The sequence below is a fragment of the Equus caballus genome, chromosome 10, assembly GCF_041296265.1.
Source record: "Equus caballus isolate H_3958 breed thoroughbred chromosome 10, TB-T2T, whole genome shotgun sequence".
Classification (NCBI taxonomy): Eukaryota; Metazoa; Chordata; class Mammalia; order Perissodactyla; family Equidae; genus Equus; species Equus caballus.
This window is the reverse complement of record NC_091693.1, coordinates 8,648,794-8,675,273: the sequence shown is the minus strand read 5'-3', so window position 1 is coordinate 8,675,273 and position 26,480 is coordinate 8,648,794. Positions and strand designations below refer to the sequence as shown.

The window sequence follows — 26,480 nt, the reverse complement described above, 5'->3', positions numbered from 1 at the left end:
AAAACCATAAACACTAATATAGCCAATCCTTAAACTAAGACTTTTTATGAATGCTCTTAATAAAAAGTTTTCCCTGTAATAATAGTGGCATGCACAGTCCTACTCATAAAAGGTTTCTCACTTCAGGGGTTGGTGACTTTCAGGAATGTTTCCATCACCTTCTCTTGGGAGGAGTGGGCGTGTCTGGACCCTGCTCAGAGAGATTGTACAAGAGTGTGAGGGTGGAGAACGGCAACAACCTGGTTTCATGGTGTAAGGACATCATTCTTCCTAAACTCAAGATTTCCATATTCCTTTGGGTGCTACATTATGACTCTGGGGGAAATTATGACTGGCTTGCCAGTATGTCTGTTTCCTATTCTCTGCAGCTTTAGGTGCTTCGTGGAATTGGAAACGGGCAGGTTCACGTGGCCTGTTTCATAATGTCCGGAATGCTGGGACTTTGATCTTACCCATTCTTTGGATGGTCTGCATATCCTTCTGTGGCCGTTGGTTTTAAAACTTCTGTTTATATTAAATCTCCTTAAGAGTGGTAAAAATTCTGACTTTGAACATCTGTCCCATGGTGATTGCCTCTGAGAACCTTGGACCTGTGTCCCTGGAATCTGCATTCTGATCAAGTTGGTTCCAGAGTAGCTATAATTCTCCTCCTCCTGGATTGCCAAAGCATCGCTTCCCAGTTCTGGGAAGTTCACAGCATTGACAAGTTCTTTTTCTTCTCACAAGCAGGAAGCAGAAGGCCTAAGCCATCTATAATCTTCTTACTTGAGAGTGGGAAAGAGCCATGGATGGAAGAGAGAATGGTGACACGAGCCACAAGCTCAGGTAAGCGAAAAGGAGCAAGGCAGGTGAAAACCATCAGGAGTAACACATCGGCTGATCAGAGAGGAGGTTCACCTTTAGTTTGTTTATTAACATCTCAAATGTGATAGACATGAAATGAAACATCAGCTGATGTTATGACCATCTAAAGGAATCTCGCTGTTAACATCTTTGGAGTAATTCTTCTCCTGGGTGGTTCTTATCTCCAAGGGACAGTCTTCATATTCCTTTTCAGGTAACCTCTTTATGTAAGCAATGTCTCTATTTTTGGTGTCTCATAAAGGCATTATTGTCCACTATTCCAGTAGCTAAATTTAAAAAACTAAAGAAACGATGAATGCTCTACAGAAAGATATGTAGTGGAAGAGATGAATTTTTATACTTCAGTGTTATTTATGTTACCTGTTTCACTAATACCTCTCAGTGTCTCAGTTTCAGCAAATGAGAATTCGCTTAAGTAATGCATTCGGTTTTTTGAGTCCTCAGTTTGTCAGGTGACAGAAACTGAATCTCCATCACATCTGGATAAACGTAGGAAATTCAGAGTTTCTTCAGTCAATTCAGGGTGTTCTCACCACTCCCCCACACAGTTAGGGTTTTGAATTTACCTAGATTGAGCTCATAAAATGTAATACCGTGGGGTTGATTTTAGTGGTCTCTTATTTTGATATAATCCATTCACATTGCCCTCTGATGACTTGTACAGGGTCCATCTGATCCTCAGTCATCAGTCTTCAAAAATCACAGCTGTCTCCCTCATTCGACATGTAGGGCTTCTCTCAGTTCCATTTCCACTGCTCTTCTCAGACGTCATCAAGAGCGTGAGAACAGTTGGCTTCTGGCCTAATGCATCTAAGGTCTCTGCAGACCTATAATGTCAGGCCTTCCCTGTCTAGACATGCCCACAGCCATCTCTTCCCTGATTTGCTCACTTTATGAGTTGGGGAGATTCTAGGAACGCCATTATCCATACCTGGAAAAGAGAACCTCTCCTGTTTAAACCCCGAACACTATGTGAGTGTTTCATTATTGACTGACAGTGCTCACCTTGATGGTTACAGGTGTGTGGGTTTAACCCCCATGCTTTGCTCTCAGATTTTTATTCATTCATCAAGTGTGCAGCTTCATTTAGTCAAGAGTGAGCAGGAAAAACTGGCTGTGCCACATAACCCGTTCTCTCAATGCCTCAGGATGCAGCAGCTGGAAGTTGCATTTGTCAGTCCAAGGTTGAGCTTTTTGAATTTTGTTCCACTGTTTCTTCTGTAAGCATACTCCCTTGAGGTGCTGTGAGACCCGTGCATTTTGCCCAAGAGGCAAAGGCTCATTAAGAGGAAATGGTGAAGATAAGATACTGGTTAATATGTTGTACTATTACCCTGACACATATAGAGTGATCCGTAGAGTTGATACAGTGCATGTGGTCACAAAAGAAAAATGGTGAAGATGTTATGACTGTCTCAGTTTAGCAGATGGAGCAAGAAAATAGGAGAAAGAGCATGATATGTAGGTTTATGAAATCATTTTCTGCTCTCTGGAATAAAGGAGCGATCAGCAATGTCACAGGTTGCTGACATAGGGAATAGGCTGAAAGCACTTTTATATGACTGTGGTGAAAAACTTGTGGCTGTTGGTAAATTTAAATTTTTCGTTGTTTTGGGGACAATGGGTATATGTGTGACTTTTATACGCATGCACAAAATTAATTTTAGTGGGCATTTCTTTCAGCTGGCAATCTCATTTCTATCAAGTTCTCTTAGGCAAACCATCATCATGCATAAACGTATAACAAGGATAAATGCACAGTGTTTTTGTCCAAAGTACATTTATAAAATCTATAAATTAAGGCAAATTTCTGTGATGCAATGCTGTATCCATTAAATATGATGATACTGATCTACAATCAATTTCCATTGGAATGTGTCCTCAGGTATTGCTGAGTGGAAAACCAGTTATATTATGTCCATTTAAATATATGTCTGCCTATGAATACATACATACCTATATTGCCTAAATTCATTTCACCTTTGGTCAACATCATTTATTGCTTTGTTGAGGTTTTATGTGTTTTTTAAAATTAAAATCACTATATAGTTCATATTTAAAAATTTTTAGCAAATCTGTATTTTACCATGTCACCGTATATGTTATAGATATTAGATTAGTATTATGTTTATGTAAATATATAACATTTTGAATAGCCCCTTTACCCAAGGTCTTAAATATACATATGTGTCCATTTATTCAAACTTATTGAAATATTGCCATACACAGAGTCATTTTTTAAAGAAGTGAAGTGAAAATCTAAATTTAATTTTACCTTATATTTAATTTTTCTCATGACATAGCTGATTTCTGTCATGCTTTATATTTATGTTTATGATAAGAAGTCTATATTTCTTGAATATAAATGTAACTGTTTAGATAATGTCCCTATATTTTTTTATGTTTTTATTGTACACTGAAGATGATTTAATTCTTGTTTTTGGTAATATGTTTTAATATATATTTATTATCCTTTCCCTTTTTTGTTTTCTAAATATTTCATACATTTGTTTTTTAATATTTTCTTTGCAAATAACATCAAAACTTCACAAAAATTACCAATAAGAATAGCACAAATAACACCTATATATCCTTTACCCAGATATACTTATTATCAAGATTTTTGCCCTCTTTATTTTATTTTAATTTGCTCTTTTTATGTAAATATATACATACGTTTTCTGAACCAGTTATGAAAAGGTTGCATACATTATGGCCCTTTATCACTAAATAATTTAGTGTGTATTTATAATAAGGATTTTCTCTTATGTACCCACAGTACAGTTATCTATCTTTTTTTTTTTGCTGAGGAAGATTTGCCCCAAGCTAACACCTATGCCAATCTTCCTCTATTTTGTATGTAGGTCACTGCCACAGCATGGCCGCCAACAAGTGGTATAGGTCCGTGCCCAGGAACCAAATCCAGGCTGCTGAAGTGGAGCACAGCGAATTTAACTGCTAGGCCATGTGGCCAGCCCCAAGTTTTCAATTTTAATTAATTTAAATAATAGTGTTTTATCCATTCTATTGTCTGTAACCGAATTTTATCAGTTGATCCAAAATGTTCTTTATGGCTTTTCCCCCTTTAGTACAGTGTCAACTCTAGTGGCAGTTACTGCATTTAATTATGGCACTTTAGTCTCCTTTAATTTGGAACATTTTGTCACTCTTTCCTGGCCTTTTAGGAAATTAACATTTTTGAGGAATTTGTTCTCCTTTTGAGTAGAATATTCTTTATTTTGGATTAGTCTGATGTTTCTTCATGATTAGATTCAAGTTCTGCATTCCCCGTTGGAAATGCTCCATGAGTAATACTGGGTATTTTAGGCATCACTTCCAGAGGCACAGGATGTCCATCTGCCCCTTCTTGGTGATATTAATTTTGATCACCCAGAGTATTGTCTGATTTCTCTACAAAATGGTTACTTTTTTTCTCCCTCTTACAATTGACAAGCAATCTGTGGGAAGACACTTTAAGGCCATGCAAATACTCTGGTTCTTGTAAAATTTCCCCCCTAGATTTGGCATCCATTGGTTATTTTGTCCTGACTCAGTCTTTACTCTGATGGTGTCAAAAGGCTGATTTTCCAACTATGTGGACTCTTTCCACATTTGCTATTCAGCTCTAGAGATTCTACTCTAAGCAAGAGGCAAGAGTCCTTTTTTCTCATTCATTCATTTTCAGTATGGACTTATTTGTTCGTTTGTTTTCAATGGGATATATATAACTTCTCTAATTATTTTGATAATCAAATTGTCTCAAATTTTGCCAGTGGGAGTCTTTTCAAGCAGGCTTTGATATTCCTGTGACATGCATATGGATTTTGAATCATAATTAAAGAGCCTTTTGCCACACGCAGGTTATTGAGGAATTCACTCTTATTTAGTACTTGTACAATTTCATTTTTCCTTAAATCTACTTGTATTTTATTTTTATGTATGGTGTAATGAATCTAATTTTATCTTTCTTTTCCAAACAGCCATACATTTCTTCCAACACCATTTCTTTAAAACACTGTCTTTGCCTCACTGATTTAAGATTTCACCTTTATTTACATGTGTTGCGTCTATTTTAGGGGTTTCTTTTCCAATGGTCTGTCTCTTCATGCACCAGTACCACACTGTTTTAATTATAGAGGCTTTGACAGATGTTTTAATGTCTAAGAGGGCTATTTTCTCATCATATCCCTTTTTAGTGTTGTCTTGGCTATTCTTACATGTTTATTTTTCCATATGAATTTTACTGTCAAATTTTCTAGCTTCATAATAAAGTTCAGTACCTTTATTGGGGTTGCATTAAATTTATAAATTTAGGGAGAACTGATATCCTGTGGTGTTGAGATGTCTTAATCAAAAAGAAGGAATATCTTTCCTTTTATTCAATGCTACTTTTATTTTCATTGGGAGTGTGTCATGGTTTTCTACATGTATGTTTGGAACATTTCTTAGGTTTATTCTGAAGCATTTTATCTTTTTATTGTAATAATAAGTGCATATTATTTTTCATTATATCTTCTAAATGGTTATTATTTGTGTATATGAATGCTATTGGTTTTTGCGTATTACTTTTATATCCTGCTACCTTCCTGACTTCTTCTACTGTTTGCATTAGTTTTATCATTGAATCTCTTCAGTGAGAGATTTGTAAAATATGTTACTGTTGTAGGCTAGGGAATGGCCCCTGAAATTATTCACATCCTAATTTCCAGAATCTGTGAATGCTACCTTATGTGGCAAAAGGGACTTTGCAGATTATCCTGGATTATCCAGATGGGTCCTAAATGAAATCACAAGTATATTTATAAGAGGGAAGCAGAGGTGTATTTGACTTCAGAAACAAGAGATGCGATGAATGAAGCGGGAGGTTGGAGTACTGTGCCCAAGGGGTCGTGAACCAAGGAACGTAGGCAGCCTCCAGACGCTAGAAAGGCAATGAAATGCGTTCTCTTCTAGAGTCTCCAAAAGGAATCAGCTCTGCCAACACCTTGACTTTATCCCAGTGAAACTGATTTCAAACTTCTGACCTCCAGAATTATGAGAGAATAAATTTCTGTTGCTTTAAACCATTAAGTTTATGGTAATTGTTGCAGCGCGGTAGGAAACTATCCAGCTCCCTTGTCATCTACATGTGCATCTACAGATAGGAATCACGTTACTTCCAGTTATTTTCCCACTGACTGTTTTCCTCTTGTCTCATTGGCCAGGACCTCCAGGACAATGTTAAGTAGTAATGCAGGTAGGAGGCGTCTTTGCCTGGTTCCTGACCTTAGTGGGATTGCCTCTTGTGTTTTGCTGTTACTATGATGGTGGCTTATGAACTGATGTGTGTATATTCTATCATGTTGGTGAAGTATCTATTTCTGCTTTCTCAAGGTTCTCATTATAGATTGTGTTGAACTGTGTTGATGGGTTTTTCAACATCTGTGCAGATAATGATTTGATTTTTCTCCCTTAACTTATTGTGAATTATATTAATAAATTTAAAAATGTTTAGCCATCCTAGCATTTCATGTATAAACCTTACTTGGTCATGGTGCATTATTTTCTTAATGTGGTGTTGACATATGGATGCTAGTATCTTATTTAGGTTTTTATTCATAGGTAATTTTATTTTTGTGCGTGCAATCATTATTGGTTTGGATATCAATATTGTATTGGCTTCATAAAAAGAATTTGGAAGATTGTCTTTAATTTTTTTTGAAAGAATTTATATAGCACTGAGACTATCTGTTCTCTGAATGTTTAGTATAAATCCCTGGTGAAAACATCTGGGTCTCGTGTATTTTGGAGGGAGAGTTCCTTGATAATTTCTTATGTTTCATCTGTGGAAATTGATTTTCTTAAACTTTTTAACTTAACTGGGGTCAATTTGATATACTATTTTCCTTTAAAAGATATCCACTTTACCCTATTTTCACATTTATTTGCATAGAGATGTGCAAAATAATCTCTATGATTTTTAATTTTTTTATTGAGATATAATTGACATATAACACTGTGTGAGTTTAAGGTGTACAATGTGTTAATTTGATACATTTATTTATTGCAGTACGATTACCACCATAGCGTTAACACCTCTAATACAGCACATAATTATCATTTCTTTTTTGTGGCGAGAACAGTTAAGATCTAGTCTCTTAGCAGCTTTCGTGTATATAATACAGTATTGTTGACTGTAATCTCTGTGCTGCACATTAGATCTCCAGGACTTCCTTATCTACTAGTTGCAAGTTTGTACCCTTAAACAACATCTCCCCGGTTCCCCCAGCCCCCAGTAACCACCATTCTAGTCTGTTTCTATGCGTTCAGCTTCTGTAGATTCCACATATAAGTGATATCATGCTGTACAGGCATACCTCGGAAATATTGTGCGTTTGGTTCCAGACCGCTACAATAAAGAAAATATCGCAATGAAGCGAGTCACATGAATTTTTTGGTTTCCCAGTGCATATAAAACTTTTGTTTACACTATACTGTATTCTGTTAAGTGTGCAATAGCATTATGTCTAAAAAAACAATGTACATACCTTAATTAAAAAATGCTTTATTGCTGAAAAATGCTAACCATCACCTGAGCCTTCAGCGAGTTGTAATCTTTTTGCTGGTGGAGGGTCTTGTGAAAAGCACAATATCTACAAAGCACAATAAAACAAGGCGTGGCTGTATTTGTCTTTCTCAGTCTGACTTATCTCACTTAGAATGATGCCTTCAAGAGTCATCCATGTTGTTGCAAGTGGATATCCTCCATATATATGTATGTCTATATCTCGCATCTTCTTTATCCATTCATCCATTGATGGACACAGGTTGTTTCCATATCTTGGCTGTTGTGAATAATGCTGCAATAAACATGAGAGTGCATATATCTCTTAAAATTATTGTTTTCATTTCCTTTGGATATACACCCAGAAGTGGGATTGGTGGACCATATGGTAGTTCTATTTTTTAATTTTTAGGAACTTCCATACTGTTTTCCATAGTGACTAAACCAAAGTACAGTCCCATTAACAGGGCACAAGAGTTCCCTTTTCTCCACATCCTTGCCTTGTTATCATTTGTCTTCTAACGATATCCATTGAGGTGATATCTCATTGTGGTTTTGATTTTCATTTCCCTGATGATTAGTGATGTTAAGCATGTTTTTCATGCACCCTTTGGTCCTTTGTATACCTTCTTTGGAAAATGTCCAAAGTGGAAAAATGTTCCTCTACCCATTTTAAAATCAGATTTTTTTTGTTATTGAGTTGTATGAGCTCTTTATTTTGGATCCTAACCCCTTATCCAATATGTGGTTTGCAAATGTATTCTCCCATTCCATAGGTTGCCTTTTCATTTTATTGATTGTATTTGCTTGTTTGTTTGTTTTTGCTGTGCAGAAGCTGTTTAGTTTGATGTAGTCTGAGTTGTTGATTTTTCCTTTTGTTGCTTATGCTTTTGGTGTCATATCCAAAAATTCTTTGCCAATGTCAAGGAGCTTCTTCCCTATGTTTTCTTCTAGGAGTTTTATGGCTTCAGGTCTTATGTTTAAGTCTTTAATCCATTTTGAGTTAATTTCTGTGAGTGGTGTAAGACAGGGGTCCAGTTTCATTTTTCTGCATATGTTTCTCCAATTTTCCTAACAACCATTTGTTGAAGAGCTATCCTCTTCCCATGGAGTGCTCTTGACTCCCTCGCCAAATATAGTTGACCATATATGTGGGGTTTATTTCTGGGCTCTTGATTCTCTTCCATTGGTCTATGTGTCTATTTTTATGCCAGTACCATACTCTTTTAATTATTATAGCTTTGTAGTATAGTTTGAAATCAGGAGGTATGATGCCTCTGGCTTTATTTTTCTTTCTCAGGATTGCTTTGGCCAATCTGAGTCTTTTGTAGTTCTATATACATTTTAACATTGTTTTTTCTATTTCTCTGAAAAATACCATTGGAATTTTGATAGAGATTGCATTGAATCTATAGATGGCTTTGGGTAGTGGGGACATCTTAAGAATATTAATCTTCTGATCCATAAACATAGGATAACTTTCCATTAGTTTGTGTCTTCAATTTCTTTCATCAAAGCCTTGTAGTTTTTGTGTACAGATCTTTCACTTCCTTGGAAATTTATTCTTAAGTATTTTAATTGTTTTTGATGCTATTGTGAATGGGATAGTTTTCTTAATTTCTTTTTCAGATGTTTCTTTGTTAGTGTATAGAAATGCCATGAATTTCTGTATGTTGATTTTATTTCCTGCAACTTTATTGAATTCATTGATTAGTTAAAACAGTTTTTTGGTTGAATCTTTAAGATTTTCTATATATAAAGTTATATAATCTATAAATAATGACAATTTTACTTCTTTCTTTCTGGTTTGTATCCCTTTTATTTCTTTGTCTTGCCTAATTGCTCCAGTTAGGACTTCCAGTACTGTGTTGAATAAGAGTGGTGAGAGTGGGCACCCTTGTCTTGTTCCTGATCTTAGAAGAAAAGCTTTCAATCTTTCACCATTGAGTTGAGAGTTTGTCATAAATGGCCTTTATTATGTTGAGGTATGTTCTTCCTATACCCAATCTGTTGAGAGTTTTTATCATGGAAGGATGTTGTATTTTGCCAAATGCTTTTTCTGTGTCTATTGAGATGACAATATGATTTTTATCTTTCATTCTATTAATGTGGTGTATCATATGTCTTTATTTGCATATCTTGAACCATCTTTGCATCCCAGGAATAAATCCCACTTGGTCATGGTGTATAATCCTTTTAATGTGTTGTTGAATTTACTTTGCTAATATTTTTCTAAGAATTTTTGCATCTATATTCATCAGGGATATTGGTCTATAGTTTTCTTTTCTTGTAATGTCTTTATCTGGCTTTGGTGTCAGATTAATGCTGGCCTTGTAAAATGAGTTTGGAAGTGTTCCCTGTCTCTTTAGTGTTTTGGAATAGTTTGAAAAGGATTGGTGTTAATTCTTCAAATATTTGGTAGATTCGCCACTGAAACCATCTGGTCCTGGGCTTTTCTGTGATGGGAGGTTGTTGGTTACTGCTTCAATCTCCTTAGTCATTATTGGTCTGTTCAGATATTCTATTTCTTCACAATTCAGTGTTGGTAGTTGTACATTTCTAAGAATTCATTCATTTCTTCTAGGTTGTCCAATTTGTTGCCATGTAATTGTTGACAGTAGTCTCTTATGATCATTTGTATTTCTGTATATAAAGAATATTAAAAATTGTCTAACATATACTTTATAAACATAAACATTATATTAAAACAGATGCTTTACAAATGTAATGAATTTAAGAAAGCTTTTAGCCAATCATTAGGCCTGATTTAAAATGAAGCATTCATATCATAGGAAACATGAAATATGTGATGAAATTTTCATAGCCTTTCAGCAATACTGATGATATAACAAACATGGGAAAATCATACCAGAAGTAAACCTTACAAATATATTGTAAGAGGAACAGCTATTTTAGATAGTCCAAGCCTTACTCAATATCCTAGAATTCATATTGAAGAGAAAATTTTAAAATGGAATAAATACAGGAGGTTCCTTAGCAAATACGCAATTCCTAATTCTCATTTAAAAAACAATCATACTAAAGAGAAACTTTACTAAACCAATGATTGTGGTATAGCTGTTAAATAAAAATTAAACCAAATAAACAATCAAAAGATTCTTGGATTTATGGGAGAAAACTTCCAAACCTAATAAGTATGTAATAGCATTTTGAAAATACTAAAAGTTCATTGAACAACAGTTAACTCACATGGCAAGGAAACCTTACAGTGGACCAACTGCAACAGGTTATTCAGTCAGTTGTCAAATCTTAATGCATATCAAAGGATGTTTTGAGCCTTTAATATTAACAAAGTTGTAGAAAATTTGTACTTTAGAGAAAATGAAATTCAGAAGCAAATTGTTAAAATTTAAGGACACATAACAAAGCAAGGAAGATACACACAAAAAATAGATTTATTGATAAAGCTCATCAGAAGCTGGGTCAGTGATAAAATGGCCTTGTTAATTAAGTGAGGAATTATCCAAAACTCACTTCTTTAGTTAAGTGATATCAGTCCTCTTGATGCAACAAATGACTTGTGATCGAGTCTTTTTGCCTGAATGGGGGTGGATTACAGGGTAAAAGGGAATTTGGAGGAAAAAAGTATGTGTTCATATAGCAAAATATAATCCCTCCACATATTCTATTATCAATAAGAATTAGAATTGCTAATATAACCTATATTTCCAATTCAGGCCTCCCTCCTGAATTTCAGACCTATATATCTCACTGCATACTTGAGATCTCAAACTCAACAAGTCCAAGACGGAACAAATCTTCTCTCCTTAATCTAATCATTCTCCAGAGTTATCTCAATTGGCATCATTATCCACCTGATTGTGTGGGAAGACACATGGGAAACCCCACTGACTCATGCCTTTCCTTCACACCTTACATCCAATCATCAGTGTACATCCTACGTTTCTTTCATTTTATTCCCTCTACCCATCCTCCTGAAATTCATCTTCATCCACCTCTTTGGAAGTTTGTGCATTGAATATTTAAGCACAACACATGGTACAAATGTAAGTCAATTAATTATTTCAAGATTGGACCTCTAAACTTGAACAAGATTAATCTGAATGAGTTATTGCATCAATATTCTTAAATGAAATTGTCAGAACAAGAAAGACTGTAGAACTGTGAGATTAAATATTACAAACCAAAAGGATGATGAAAAAAATATGCCAGGCCTTGAGAGCTTGATTCTAGAGTATAAGGGGCTTAGGAATATAAAGCAAATGTGTGGAAGAAATAAAAGTAGACTGTGATGGCATAGGTAAATAACATGATCACTCTTCTCTCTGGATGGATATGGTATTTTGTGATCCAATGATATTGAATATTTACACTCAGTCTTAGAACTTTTAGAGAAAACAAGTCTGGATCAGAAGAAGTATACTAGGAGCCCGCCCCAAGGCCAAGTGGTTAAGCTCACACACTCCACTTTGGCGGCCCAGGGTTTTGTCAGTTCGGATCCTGGGCACGGACATGGCACCACTCATCAGGCCATGCTGAGGTGGCGTCCCACATAGCACAACCAGAAGGACCTACAACTAGAATATACAACTATGTACTGGGGGGCTTCTGGGAGAATAAGAAGAAAAAGAAAAGAAGGTTGGCAACAGATGTTAGCTCAGGTGCCAATCTTTAAAGAAAAAAAAAAGCAGCAAACTAAATGGCAGAATTGTGGAATTTAATTTAAACCAGAGAGATCCTAAAAACTCTTGTAATGTTGTGTCTAGTATGTATATACTCATATAAATGAAAGCCGTACATTTTCATTTGCTTACAAAGTTCTGTCAAGTGACTCCACTCTTCTGGATATGTTAAGTATCTCAAATTAATTTTTGTGAGTGGTGTGATGTAGGGGTTGAATATTTTCCTTTCATTTGACTATCCAGTTGTTCCCACATAATCTGTTTAAAATATTATCCTTTATCCATTGCATTGCTCTTTTGCAATTAATGGGTGAATCTTTCCTACCCAGTTCCCCTTGCCCTTCCTACCTTATTGGGATAGATAGCTGAACAGACAAAATAGTATAGCATCCCAAGTGAGCTCTCTGATACTTTGTGTCTTCACTCATCATTGGTTACATTGAGTTATTGAATAGGATTTTATTTTCCTTGATTTAGGTGAGGTGAAACTTACAATATAAGTAAGTATCAGAAAGTCAGGTTTATAGAGTGCTTTGTATATTTTCTTAAATAATACAACTTCAGCCATCATAGAGCTTGGAATACAATAATTAAGACAATGTTAAATATGTAATTTTTTGAGGAAGAATAGCCCCTCCAAATCAAATTCTTTTTTTTTTTTTCCTGAGGAAGATTCACCCTGAGCTAACACCTGTGTCAATCTTCCTCTATTTTGTCTGTGGGTTGCCGCCACAGCATGGCTGCTGAAAAATGGTCTAGATCTGTGCCTGGGGAACCGAACTTGGGCCGCCGAAGTGGAGTGCACCGAACTTAACTACTGGGCCACGAAGCTGGCCCCTCAAATTCTTCATTAATATAAATTAAGACTGAAACTTTTCTTAAGGCAGAATTGAAGACATTTTGTTGAAACAAGTTTTAGTTGACATCACAGAGGACTTAACAGGCCTCAGTTAATACTGAGAAATGAGGCAGAGAAGCAGGGAGGGAAAAAAACGATATAAAGAGGGCAAGACAAGAGGTTATATGAGTGACACACACATCATCAAAGACATAAAAGCAAACACCCAGGGAGAGGGACAGAGAGTGAGCAAGGGACAGAGGACAACCAGGGATTCACAGAGGGACTAACAGAGAAACAGGGATCTAGTGAGAGGGAGAAGGGGACAGAGAGAGGTGTAAACAGGGGGAACACAGAGGGAGGAAGACAGAAACATAGAAGGTGACAGAGGGAGAGTGGGACAGAAAGGGAAGGAGACAGTGAATAAAGACAGAGCTATAGAGGGATAGAGATAAAAGGACAGTCATAGGGACACGCTGAGAGAGGAACACAGAGCGAACAAAGGGGTGAGAGCCATGAGGGGACCAAGAACAATGGGGTAAAGAGACACACAAATATGGGGACGTAGAGACAAAGAGATTTTATTGTATACTTTTACACAGTGTAAAAATCATCCACTTCAAGTGTACAATTCAGTGATTTGTACTAAATTTACAAATGATGCAACCATCACTGTAAATCAATTTTAGAACATTTTCCTCAGTCCAGTAAAATCCTTCATGCCCATTTATAGTTAGTCCCCATTCCCATCCCGAGCCCCAGGCAACATTCATGTGCAAGTCTCTGTAGGGATGTCTTTTCATTTCCTTGGGAGTGGAGTTGATGGGTTATACGTTAATTTTATGTTTATTGATGTATAACCGTTTAACTGTTTTCCAAAGTGGCTTCGTGATTTTACATTCCCATCTATGAGGGTTCTCATTTATCCAGATTCTTGCCAACATTTGTTATTTTCTGTCTCATTTATTATTCTGTCTCATTTCATACCCACCATTTGGGTAGGAAATGGTATCTTGCTGAGGTTTTAATTTGCATTTCCCTAGTGACTCATGACATTGAGTATCTTTTCGTGTATTTAAGAATAATTGGTATATATTCTTTGGGAAAATCTGTTCATTATCCATTGACCGTTTTTTAAATTGAGATGTTGGTCTTCTTATTGAAAGAGTTGAAAGAGTTCTTTATAAATTCTGGATATAAATCCTTTATCAGATACGTGTTTTGCAAATATTTTCTCCCTGTGAGTTGCTTGTCTTTTCATTTTTTTAGTGGGGTCTTTGGACACATAAAAGTCTATAATTTTGTAATGCCCAACTTTTCATTTGTGGACTGTGCTTTTGGTGTAGCATCTGGGAAATATTGCCTAACTCAAGATCTCAAGGATATTGTCCTATATATTTTCTTCTAAACACTTTATTATTTTAACTCTTTCATTTTAGTCTATGATCCATTTTTAGTTAATGTACATTGAGTTTTATGTGTGTGTGAGATAAGGGTCTAAGTCCATCCTTTTGCATATGGATATCCAATTATCCCAGCACCATTTGTTGAAAAGACTACCGTTTCCCCCAAAGAATTGCCTTGGCACCTTTGTTGAAAATAAATTAACTATAAATATAAAGATTTATTTCTGGACTCTGAGTTCTGTTTCATCGATGTATACGTCTACCTGTAGTGAAGAGACTGGTCCATTTTCTATATTTAACTGCTGACAACTTTTAAGCTTAATGAGTCCCTCTTCCCCTTCGGCCCAACATTTAGGCATGCTGATAAGAAAGCCTGGATGCTCCCTCCTTCAACTCCGGTGAGAAGTACAAACCATGTGCGGGAACCCTAGTTCAACCTCACCCCCTACCCCAAGCCAGTCCCCTGTCCTTGCTGTCTGCGAGCATTTTAGGACCTGCTTCCATCCTGCTCTCCATAGTAAGCCTTATTATGTGAATAATGAGCTTTTTTATACCCTCTTTGTGTGTATTGTCATCAATCTCAATATCCAGAATAAATATTGGGTGGGTGTCCATCTCCTTTCTTCATGATGACGAAAATTTCTAATGACCATCAGCAGGGGTCTTTCTTCTCTCACTTTGGCTTGCTACCTGGCACTGCTATCTGCTGGCAAGCACACACTTTGAACTCCTGCCTGCTGGCTAGTATACTGCTTGCTCCGTGCTGCTTTTTACTACATTTGCTGAGTTATACTGAGCCTCTGCTATAGATTTAACTGACTTAAGTTCGAAGTTTGGATTATTAGCATTTAGGAACAAGAGTATGAGATTGAGGTCATCTTTAAAGTGGCCTTGGGTAGTATGTCTCAGCACAGATCTATCTGTGTCTCTGGGTCATGTGTCTGCATTCTAGCATAAGCCATGACCGACATTGGGTAGGGGAATGACACTTACCCTGTGATTGTTGTTTGTGTGTCTCACCCAGGCATTGGTTCCCACTCTATATGGTGCTCAGGGGGAAGACTGATACCCTATACATACAATATATGGGCCCATCATGGTCACTTATGTGGAAAAGAGCAGTTATTATGTGGCATGCTGAGATCACACTCATAAAAGAAGATGAGCAAGCTAGAGAGGACCTCCCTGAAGTATATCCAGTATTCACTAAGAAAAAGAAAAAAGAATAAAGGAAAGAAGGAGGGAAGGGAAGGAAGAAAGGGGAGAAGGAAGGAGAAACAGAAGGAGAGGAAGAAAGGAAGAAACTCAAATACAGGGGAGGAAACAAAAACTGAAACAGAGGTTTAGAATTTGAACCAATTGGAAATCCAAACTTTGGTTAAAGAGTTTATACCTTGAAAAGACAAAGGGTGATGACTGGCTTTTCTACCTCTTCGTCATAGGTGCTGAACTAACTTTAACATCTGCTTAAATGAACCAGTTGGCCAATCTTTATGCTGTTACTTGCAAATGATCCTAACTTGAATGTGGCTCCCTCCAACAGGGTCTAAAGTCTATTGAAATTGCAATTCAGCAGGCACTTTGTTAGTGCCCCCCAGAGATGCCTTCACTGCAGAAGACTTAGCAGCCTCTTCTCATGCCTTCTAAAGTCTCTGGACCACCCATGATGGCCATAAGTTCCCACAGGCCTTCTGATGCAAGAAACTGCCCTCTTGGCCTCAGGCTATATACCATTAGAGTGGTAACTGCTGGTCACTCCTGGGCATTTCTGGATATAGAGATTCCCACAGGCCCCCAGCCTGTGATCCTCCACACCCAGACACCCACTGTGCCCTGGCTCATGGAAGCAGAATCCCAGAAGCTTGACACAGCCGACCAGACCTCCTTGCTACAGCATGGACACACACCTGGGCTTTCAGGCGTATCTCACCTGCGGAGGGAGTGGCCTCCCCTGTGCTCAGTCCTTTGCCAGATGCCACAAAGGTGAAGGTGGTCACTCTCTAATCTTTCTCCCCTCTCCCTCTTCTCTCATACACTTACCCTCATAAAAATTCCTGCTCATCTGAAACACAGACGTGGACTCATGCCACACAGACCTCATTCAAAGAGCTGATCCAGTAAAAACTCACTTCATTCAAAGACGAGTAATCAGAAAAAGGAAACAACATAGTACCACCACTAAGATACTATAAGAAAAGAGAGGAGAAAAGGGACAGCAGGAACAGATGGCTAGAAAGAAACCATTTGCATCAGAACAATTTTGACGCTGAGAAGATGAAAATTATGCCAAGACATGGGTCCAGGAATTAAAAAAATACAGCATGTTTCCCCACAGAACAAGAGTTAAAAGCAGAGATACAAGATCTCATAGATAACATGACCGGACAGCAGTGAGATAGGAAAGGTGAATGGACAGAGCTTAGGGTCAAAGTAGAAAGGAAAAATAGAAATGAGGAAACAGAGAAAAAGGGACTTCATAAAATCAGAAGTACAGTAAGGGGCATGGAAATTGTGTTCAAGAAAATCAAGCAAAATTAAACGGAAATGAGGAAAGATTTAATGGATTAAACAGAAAATCATAGCTATGAAAATTACACAAATGAGATCCAACATAGGCATAACTGAAGTCCCAAAGGAGACACCCAAAATAATGGAAATGAAAAAAAGTATTTCAAGATACCAGCCATGTAAACATTCTAGGTACAAAAGTAGACTTGTAGGGGCTCGCCTGGTGCTGTAGTGGTTGGGACTATGTGCTCTGCTTCGGCAGCCCAGGATTTGTGGGTTTGGATCCCAGGCACGGACCTGCACACTGTTCATCAAGCCATGCTGTGGCAGCATCCCAAATATGAAATGGAGGAAGATTGGCACAGATGTTGGCTGGGGGATGGTTTTCCTTGGGCAAAGGGAGGAAGATTGGCAACAGATGTTAGCTCAAGGCCAATCTTCCTCACCAAAAAAAAAAAAAAAAGTAGACTTGTGTATATGAATTAAAGTGGCAAACAGTACCTAGAAAAGATGGACACAATGAATAATACTGATCATTAAATTTCTGTTCAACTGGCTTAGAATACAAGGATGGTACTAATTCTCTCTTTTCTTAAAGCCCCTTTTTACCATAGTTCTCATTTCAACCACTGCCCTATTTCTTTCTGGCTCTTTCCAACAAAATTTCTTGAAAAAGTTATCTATATTCACTTGCCTCCAATCTCTTCCATTATGTCTCAAACCCACTCTAACCAGGTTTTGCCCTCATCAAGCTTCTAAAACTGCTTTTGAGGTCACACATGACCTCCATGTTTCTAAATCCAACAGACAATTCTCAGTCCTCATCTTACATGATCCATCAATGTCATTTGATGTCAATCACTCTCCTCCTTGGATTGACTTTCCCACGTGGGTTTTAGAACAGTGTACTCACCTGGTCTTCATCCTACCTCTCTGGTTATTCTTCCTCAGCCTCATTTGCTAGTCTCCCTCATCTCTGTGAATTTTTCATGTCAGGGTGACTCAGTATACTGTCTAGGAGCATCTTCTTTTTTCTTTTTAAGCTCACTCAATTGTTGGTTCATTTGGCCAATGTTAAATAATATCTATATGCTGAAAACTCCCACATTTAAAACTCCAGTTCAGACCTCTCACCTGAATTTTAGAATTGATATAGCCAATCCTCTACATGGATTGCTAAGTTAAAATGTTGAAATCTACATTTGTGTTATTAACTCCAAACCTTCTCTAACAGTCTTCCCCATGTCAGTAAATGACAAATTCATTTTTTCCAGTTGCTGAAGCCAAAATCTTGACTCCTCCCTTCTCTCTCACCCCATGTCTGGTTCATCAGAAAATCCTAACATCTCTACCCTCTAAAATATATCCAGAATTTGACCACATTTCACCATACCAACTACCAACACCCTAGTCTTGAATACCCTCAACTCTTGCTTGGATTATTGCAATAGCCTTCTAACTGGTGTCCATGCTCCTTCCTTTGCCCCATGTCAGCATGTTCTTAGCACAGCAGCCAGAGTGATCCTCCTAAAACATGTCATATGATCTAATCCTTTGTCCAAAATCCTCCAGTGACTTCTCCTCTCATTTAGAGTAAAAACCAAATTCCTTATTATGACCTATGGGGTCTTACATGGTCTGGCCTACCCGTTATCTTTCTTAACTCATTTTTAGTACTCTCCTCGTTTTTTGTTGCTACTTGGAATAAAAGCAAAAGACAATTTAAAAAGCCAGAAATAAAAACAAAACACAAACCTCAGGAATAAATTTGTAAGACATGTGCACGATTCATATAAAAAAATATTTAAAAGATACTGAGACAGAAAAGAAGACTTGAACAAAACGCAAAGGTATATCATGTTCAAAACACTCTGTAAAGGTACGAGGATACAAATATCTTATATTTTGCTAGTGAGAGTATAAATTGTTACAGCCTTAAAGGAATCAATTCAATAATATCTATAAACATTTCAAATGAACATTACATATGGCCCAGCAGTTTCCCTTTTGGAAATTTATCCTAAAGATATATTTGCACAAGTTGAAACGATGTATGAACAAGGGTCTTCACTGCATCATTGTTTGTATTAGCAAAAAGTTGAGAACAACTTAAATTTCCATTAACAGGGAATTAGTAAGGTAAATTATGGTATAACCATTCAATGGTGTAATATTCAGCCATTAAAAAGAATGATGTCAACTCTATTTATAGAGGTGAAACATTCATTTACATAATAGTAAGTGAAGAAATCAAGGTAGAATATATGTTATCTGATGCTGCCATTAAGAGAAAAAGAATATAGGTACATATTTGAATAAATATGTAAGTGTGTATATACATGGCTTTGGAAGGAAACTCAAGAAACAGGTAACATTTTTGGTGAGCTGGATTGTCTGTTGACAATTTGCCATCACTGCTACCCCATATTATGCTCTCCAGAGGAGAAGCTGTGAACCACATTTCTCAGAGTCCTCTTTTCCAAATAGCTCCCAGGCAGAGTGTCAGAGAGGCACCTTGCACAAAATTTGGAAGGTGGAAGAGAGAAGGAGAAATCAAGAATTCTGGTTTCTTTGATGAAATCCTGGTTGGTAGGTTGCCTCTGAGTGGTGAATTGAGTGACTGTGGGATATGAGTACTATATATCCTTTTTATAAATTTTAACTGAAAGTTTCCTAGATTTGGCCAGTAAGAGTCCCTTCAAGTTGGCCCCTGTCTTTTTGATATGTCCCATGATTCTTTGAGCATCACCTTAATGTCTGACAAAGCAAGATGTCAGAGGCTCATCTTGTCCTTTCCTAGCACCAGCCTTGGAATTAGCCAGTTCTCCATAAAACCATGGTTGCTTTTAGTGGAGAATGATATTTAGAAACCAAGACCTAGGTGATAAGTGTACTCATTGCTCTTAGGCTCTGTCTGCTAGCAGAGCTAGAAAATTTACATGTGCGTGTATACATACACATATCTATCTGTTTATCTGTCTGCAAAGAATATCAGTTCATGTGGATACCTCCAATTCCAATCCAACATCACAGGGTTCATTCTAACCTTCCTTCTTTCCACATCTGTAACTCCCTTTTCTGACAATGAGAAACCTGTTCCCATTATCCATGGTATATTTACTCATTTGTTCATTCTGAGAATACATATTAAGTAGTTTCAGAATTGCTAATGCATACCACTGTGATAAGCAAACCTACTCACTGGAGGTCATTATTTTTGTAGATCTTTTTGTCTTCACTGAAGACAGACAAATTACTGTATTCAAGAGTTACTTGGGGTTAGTTCTTTTCCCCCACTTCAGTGTGATTATGTTATCCATTTGAAAAAGAATTAGACTTCTTTCTGTTTGTATTTAATTTGGGGGTTTCCCTCCATCCTTGCTGTGGTGAATACTTCTTAGGCTGTCTACCATGATTTTCACTCCTAGTAACCACGCTATTGAGTAATCCCCTGCCCTTGATTGTGGCTGGGACCTGTGAGTTGCTCCTAACCAACAGAATATGGCCAAGGTTATGGGATATCACTATTGTTTTTACATTAAATTGTATGGCAAAGGTAAAGGGATTTTGCAAATGTAATTAAGGTTTCTAATCAGTTGACTTTGAGTTAATGGAAAGAGAAATTAGCTTTGGTGGGTCTGACCTAATCAGGTGAGCCCTTTAAAATAGGGCCTAGACCTTCCCTGAAGTCAGAGACTCTGGGCAGCAAAGATTTTCTCTCTTCATTGCTGGCTTTGAAGAAACAAACTGCCATGAATTCTATAGCCACAAAGAAATGATTTCTGCCAACTACCTGAAGTAGCTTGGGAGCTAATCCTTTCCTAGTCAAGCCTCCAGATGAGAATACAGCCCAGCTAACACCTTGATTTCAACCTTGTAAGACCCTGAGCAGAGGACTCAGCTAAGCCGTGCCGAGATTCCTGACCCACAGAAACAGTGAGATAATACATGGGTTTGTGGTAATTTGTTCCATAGCAATAGAAAACTAATGCACTTGTTAATTTTATTTATCTACTTTTTTAGTATGTGAAACACTAACATTTCTAAAAGTCAAAACTACACAAAATAGTACACTCAGAGAAGTATAACTCCCTCCATCACTTTTACTCCCTTCCCTTTCCAAATCCCTCCCTCTTCTGGATGTGAACTCAAGGCCTCAGAATGATGTCCAGCTGTGGGCTGACATGCCAAAGCCAGCAGTAATTAGATACCACAAGAATTAGGTTCTCTCAGCCAATGTGCAGCGGCAGCAATGAAACTTAGGTCAAACAAAAGCTGGATGGCTCTTGAGAGAAGAAGACACTCATATAGATTCCTTGTAATACAACATCCAAATATAGGTAAATGAGTATGCATTTAAATATTTTAGGATAAAACTTAAATGTTTTTAGTGTGTATCATTTTTCATGATTTCCCATTAAAACCAAACTTTTGCAATTAACCAACCAATTGCAGTTGATAAAATGTATCCACTATGAAAATAAATGATATAAAATGCATTTGATAGAATTGTTCAGCTGCTAAACCAACTGAACTTCTTACCAAGTGGAGAAATAAATGCCTTTATTGTAAAAGCTACTTCCAGCTGGGCATTATTAATTTCCAGCTAAAAGCATCTTAATTGAAATTCCCAAATTCTTACTCTAGTACCAACCTTTCCACTGAGCTCCACATATATCCAAATGCCTACTTGGTATCACCTCTTTGATATCCAACAAGCATCTCATACTTAACATGACCACCCTCAACCCCCATCCTATATACCTGCTACATACTCACTATTTTCTATCTTAGTAAATGATACCACCATTCATCCAGATGTTCAAGACAAAAATTTAGGCATTACATTTAATATCTTTCTTTCCTTCAATATTCACATCCAAGCATCAGCCACTCCTGTTAGTTCTACTCAAATTGTATCCCAATTTGACATTTCTCATTGCCTCTATCATTTACTACCCTAATTCAAACCACCATCATATCTTACGACCAGTAAGCTCCAAAATAGATTGTACACAAGCAAACCTGCCACTGACATCTAGACTCCTGGGTCAACAGTACAGGGGGATGTCCCCAGCCAGACCCCTTCTTTCCCCACTCCCATCTTTGTCCCACACCTTAAGGGGCCTCACGTTGACACATATGGACACTCCAGCTTGCATGTCTAAGCTCTGTCCAAAATAGCTTCCACTTGGCTACCTTGTGCACATAGGCAACACATTCACTGTTCAGAGGACAGATCAAGGGAAGGAGCTGCGGACACACAAGAGGTACGATCTTGGGAAGCAGGCTTGAAACCACCTGAGTGGGGAATTCTGGGGACCCACATGCCCAGAGCATGGTCTAAAGGCTGTGAGCTCTGGACGGACATGTCTCTTTGCATATGGACTTCTCACCAGGAAGGAAAGGGCTTGGCCAAAGGAGGGCCAAATCGTGGCCCTTTGCATGTTCAATAATTATTAAAAATGTTAAATATATTTGTTATTTTGATCACTGAGTACTAATAATTACAATAATAACTAAATCTTGAAGAAAACTTTTTAACACTTAGAGTCTTTTGGTCACAGAGAAAAAATTAAAATTTCATTTTTGTTGCAGAGAAGTAAAACGAGGTAATAGATTTTTAAGGATAAGCAGTTGTTACATTAAGATAAAACTCAGTGATGAAAATGGAAGGGAAATGACTTCAAAAAAAGTTACAGTGCCAGATTTCTAAATGTTAAAGAAGAGCTTGCTCGTGTATGTTTAGTGAATGATGGTATTAAAAATGTGCTAGAAATTATATCTTTGCATTATTTAAACTTATGAAGAAAATATTGTAGGTGTCAACTTAAATATGTAAAAGAGAGTACCTTATTTTTCAAAACTGTTTCAAGGGGAATGTAGCAAAGCATTTGAAAGACCACTGCTCCGATCAAGATCAAGCTTAGTAAAAGATGTATCAAGGTGAACCCTCACAGACGTGTATGCTAAAGAGAAATAAATAAGGTTGGCTCCTGTCCCACACCAGCCACCTGAACTTTTACAAGCTGTCACACCTTTGAGTCCCAATTCCCCCAACTATAGAATTGGATAAGAATATTTATTTGTAATATTGTAAAGAACAAATGAGATAACATTTACAAAGGAAATCATGGAGTTCTTGGATCTTAGAAGTTATCCATTAAATGTAAATTCTCTTCCCCAGAAATTAGCAGTGGGTTTTTTATTTATCTGGATTTGAAATTCACAGACCACGGTGTGGGGCGGTTCTTCACCCCACATTAACTACACTTATTGTGCTGATCATTTTGCAATATATGCAAATATGGAGTCATTATGTTGTACACCTGAAACTAATATGTCAATGATACCTCAATTTTTTAAAAAAGAAATAACTAATGTACATAATAGTTTACCAAAAAAATCACACACTTTCACATACATTCTCATACTTGTTAGGATATTGAGAACTGTGAAGTCATGGGGGCAATTAGTAGTTCACTATGAAATATTTATACTACCTAATAACAAAGTTGGGAAAATGTATATTTATTATAAAAATTACAACAAAATAGGTAAAAACATGAGTTCATCCAAATAACTACATGTTAAACTAGACATAATCTATTTCAGAACATGTACTGCTTTGTTATTAAGATACAGTTACTAAATGTGCACCATTTTTTGTCATTTAATAGGATTCTTGATAAATAAATGAAAACAAATAGTATATACTGGAGTATATGAGGAACTCATTTGGTTTAAAACTAATTCAGCCTGACCTTGTTTTTCCAAAAGGGCCTGAGGTGGCCTATTGAGCATATGTTGTACATCTACTTTAAACATTTACAATGCCCCAAAGAAAAGAACGATGCCCTTATAGATAGGGATGTAGCTTCCCCCTATACTGGCATTTCTTTAAGGATAAGCCTCTCTTCCAGAGAACTAAGGATTAATTCCGATCTGTTGCGCTCCTCTTGTGACCACTGACCTGCTGACCCCTGATCTGCTGCGCCAGCTAAGCATCTGGTGACAGTAGTAAAAGAGATATTCCTGTCATATGTGACATATGCACTTTGTTCCAAGATGGCATATAACCACTCTGTACACCCCACTTCTTTGGTCCTGGCTATAGTACTCAAGCCTGGCTCATAATAAACTCACCTCAATTTTGATTTATAGATTGAGTATGGATTATTTGCATCGACATTTCTTTATAAGGAAGTAGTAACCTGGTTGAGAAGAGTTTCTGGGGAAAAAAAATAAACTTGGAAAATTATCCAAATGATTTTCCAGCAAGTTTAAGAAGGATCATGTGCTGATTCTTTTCCTGTCATTGTTCCAGCTCCAAGCATGCCTTTCTCTACTCTGCGATGCTGGGGCTGGGACCCTGACAAGGACATTTCCCAGTCTCCCTTGCTAGCTGGCTTCCTGTTATAGTTTGTCAATGGAGGCATTAAAGAGAGATTGGAAGGGAGAAAGGGAGAAGGAACTCACTTGCTATTTTCCAGTTCTTTCACTCTCCCTAGCAGCTGAGGAGGGCTATAGTTTGCCTGCAGATTCTTTCTGCTTTCCCAGCACCAGACTATCAAATCCAGTTAACAGCCAGGCTGAGAGCCCTCTTCAGAGCTCTCAGGTCCTAGCAAATCCATCTCTTCCCCTTTGTTCTCCAAGCTCTAGGATGTTAGCTGCTTCCCGAAGTTACAAATCTCTCCCCTTCCTGCTCTTTCAGTCCTTCAACACTGTGTAATCAATTTCCTATAATGAAATCTCCTGTTTAAAATTCCCGGTGTAGTTCTGCTTTCTTCGCTAGACCCTGATAGACAGAGTCCTACCACAATTGGTTTTAGCGCTGCAACCACTTACTTAGTTGGCACATTCGAGGACCACTGCCCTATTCTACTGGAGATGACTGGGTCAAACTCAGGGTTGGACTTGGCGGTATGAGATAAGAAAAATAAACAGAGGACAAAGAGTCTTCCGATGATCAATTACTGACATGTGAAGAGGCAGTCCTACACATACAAAGTTGCTCTGGAGGTATATCTTGCCAGTCAAGAATGGAAGATCTTAAATTTCTAGCACCTTAGTATGAAACATCCCAGATGATTTCCAAACTGCATGATAATCAAGTCCAGGGGAGAGCTGTTTGATGTATTTGTCAAGTACCAAACCACAGTTATCATCCAAATTATTATTTTATTATATATATTTTATTATATCAGGTTGGTTTAAACAGAATTCTTGATATCTGATCACTCTCAATATCTAATTAAATTCCTCAGCCACCCACACATCAGGAGTGATGTCTGATCTCCCCGACCTGCCCTCAGCAAGAATCCTGTGGGTCAGTCCAGCCAAAATCCCCTCCCACCCTTGATGTCTCCTCTTAGTAATCTTCCATCCACCCTCCCCACCCCCACCTTGCTCATTGCCCATAAATCCCCACTTGTTCTTGCTGTATTTGGAACTGAGCCCAGTTCCATACTGAAGTCTCTTTTCCTCTATCGCAATAGTTCCTGAATAACATATTTTTTTCACTGCCTCAACTACTGTCCAGCTCTGGTTTTCCTTAACATCACTCGAAGGCTCACGTTCTTGTCCTTTCTGTGGGCAGTTTTCTTAAAGCTGAGCCCTAAGTAAGGTTGTAAAGCGAAAAGGTGGAAACAGCAACAAGACAAACCCCAGAGCTACTGGCTACAAAATTATAAACGGCTTTGGTGCAAATGAGCGTCTTCCTACAAATGGAATCTGATTTCCCTTCTGTGCCCGGCCTCACATTAGGTGCAGTTAGAGAAGGGTTGTATGAAAGAGGATAACGCTGACCCCGCCCACGGCCGGGGGTGAGGGGTGGGGTGGGGGTGGGGGGTGGGGGATGGGAGGGATGGGGTGGGGTGGGGTGGGGGTGGGAGAACAGCTAGATCTGGAGACAGTAACACACAAAGACACACACAGACTCTTCTCCCACGTACTAACCATAAAGGCAAGCCCAGGAACAAACAAAGCTCCACCGCCTGTCACTGGGCCAAGAAGTTACAGGAACAGTCACGTCCAAAGTCAGCCACAGTCTCTCTCATACACCCACAATCACTCTCATATTCTCGGCGTTACAGACCCACAATGTGTCACACAACAACCCACAATCCAGGGGCGTGACTTAAGATACAGACACTCCTGCGCTGACAGAACCCGTTGCTCCGTGATGCGCAAGCACAAAAGTGTGCGGCGACAGTTACACACACACCGTCACACCTGAGCATTCAGTCACAGTGACGGACGCGCGCAGCTTCACCGTTTCCTCACACACAGTCGCCCAAGGTCACCTGAGGGCCCTGGGTCGCCCAGGGTCGCACACACCTCTCCAGCTACCCACACCTACGGTTGGTTGCCGCCTGTGGCGCAGGCGCGAAGCAGCGGCGGGCCTTGGGCCCTCTGGGAAATGTAGTTCAGCAAAGAAGGCTCCGGCGCAAAGCGTTCTGGGGCTGGTAGTTCGCAGAGTCAAAAGGCAAAGCGAGTCCGGGTCCCCGCAGCTGGATGTTTCCCCAGCCGACTCCCGGGTCCCTCGCGCCTCAGTCCCCGCCCCGCTCCGCCCCGTGGGGGATTCTGGGAGGCGACGTCGCGGGGCTCGGGCCGCCGGGCGGGTTTCCAGAGCCCGCGGCGCCGGGAGGTGAGTT

General features: G+C 38.2%; 1 protein-coding gene and 1 long non-coding RNA gene across 7 annotated transcripts in view; one reads left to right on the top strand and one right to left on the bottom strand.

The window, feature by feature from the left end:
- The first annotated feature begins 668 nt into the window (after positions 1-668).
- The window catches only part of ZNF527 (zinc finger protein 527), a 48,532-nt gene continuing 22,720 nt past the window's right edge, over positions 669-26,480 (top strand). Inside the window, exon 1 of one of the 5 annotated variants that reach the window (XM_070224236.1) lies at positions 669-825. The gene's annotated coding sequence lies outside the window, so the exon portion shown is untranslated. Of the gene's footprint in view, positions 826-26,213; positions 26,474-26,480 lie in introns of those variants that run through there. The other 4 variants (XM_023651325.2, XM_001494162.6, XM_070224235.1 and 1 more) reach the window with 4 other exon arrangements.
- Positions 6,816-26,394, bottom strand: LOC138915903 (uncharacterized). Of its 2 annotated transcripts, none has more exons than XR_011422347.1 (2): positions 25,783-25,921; positions 6,816-10,051 (listed from the first exon to the last, which is right to left on the bottom strand). It is a non-coding gene; the product is annotated as an uncharacterized lncRNA (long non-coding RNA). The 2 variants fall into 2 exon arrangements; XR_011422345.1 differs by lacking the exon at positions 25,783-25,921 and adding an exon at positions 26,186-26,394 and having other exon boundaries at positions 7,389-10,051.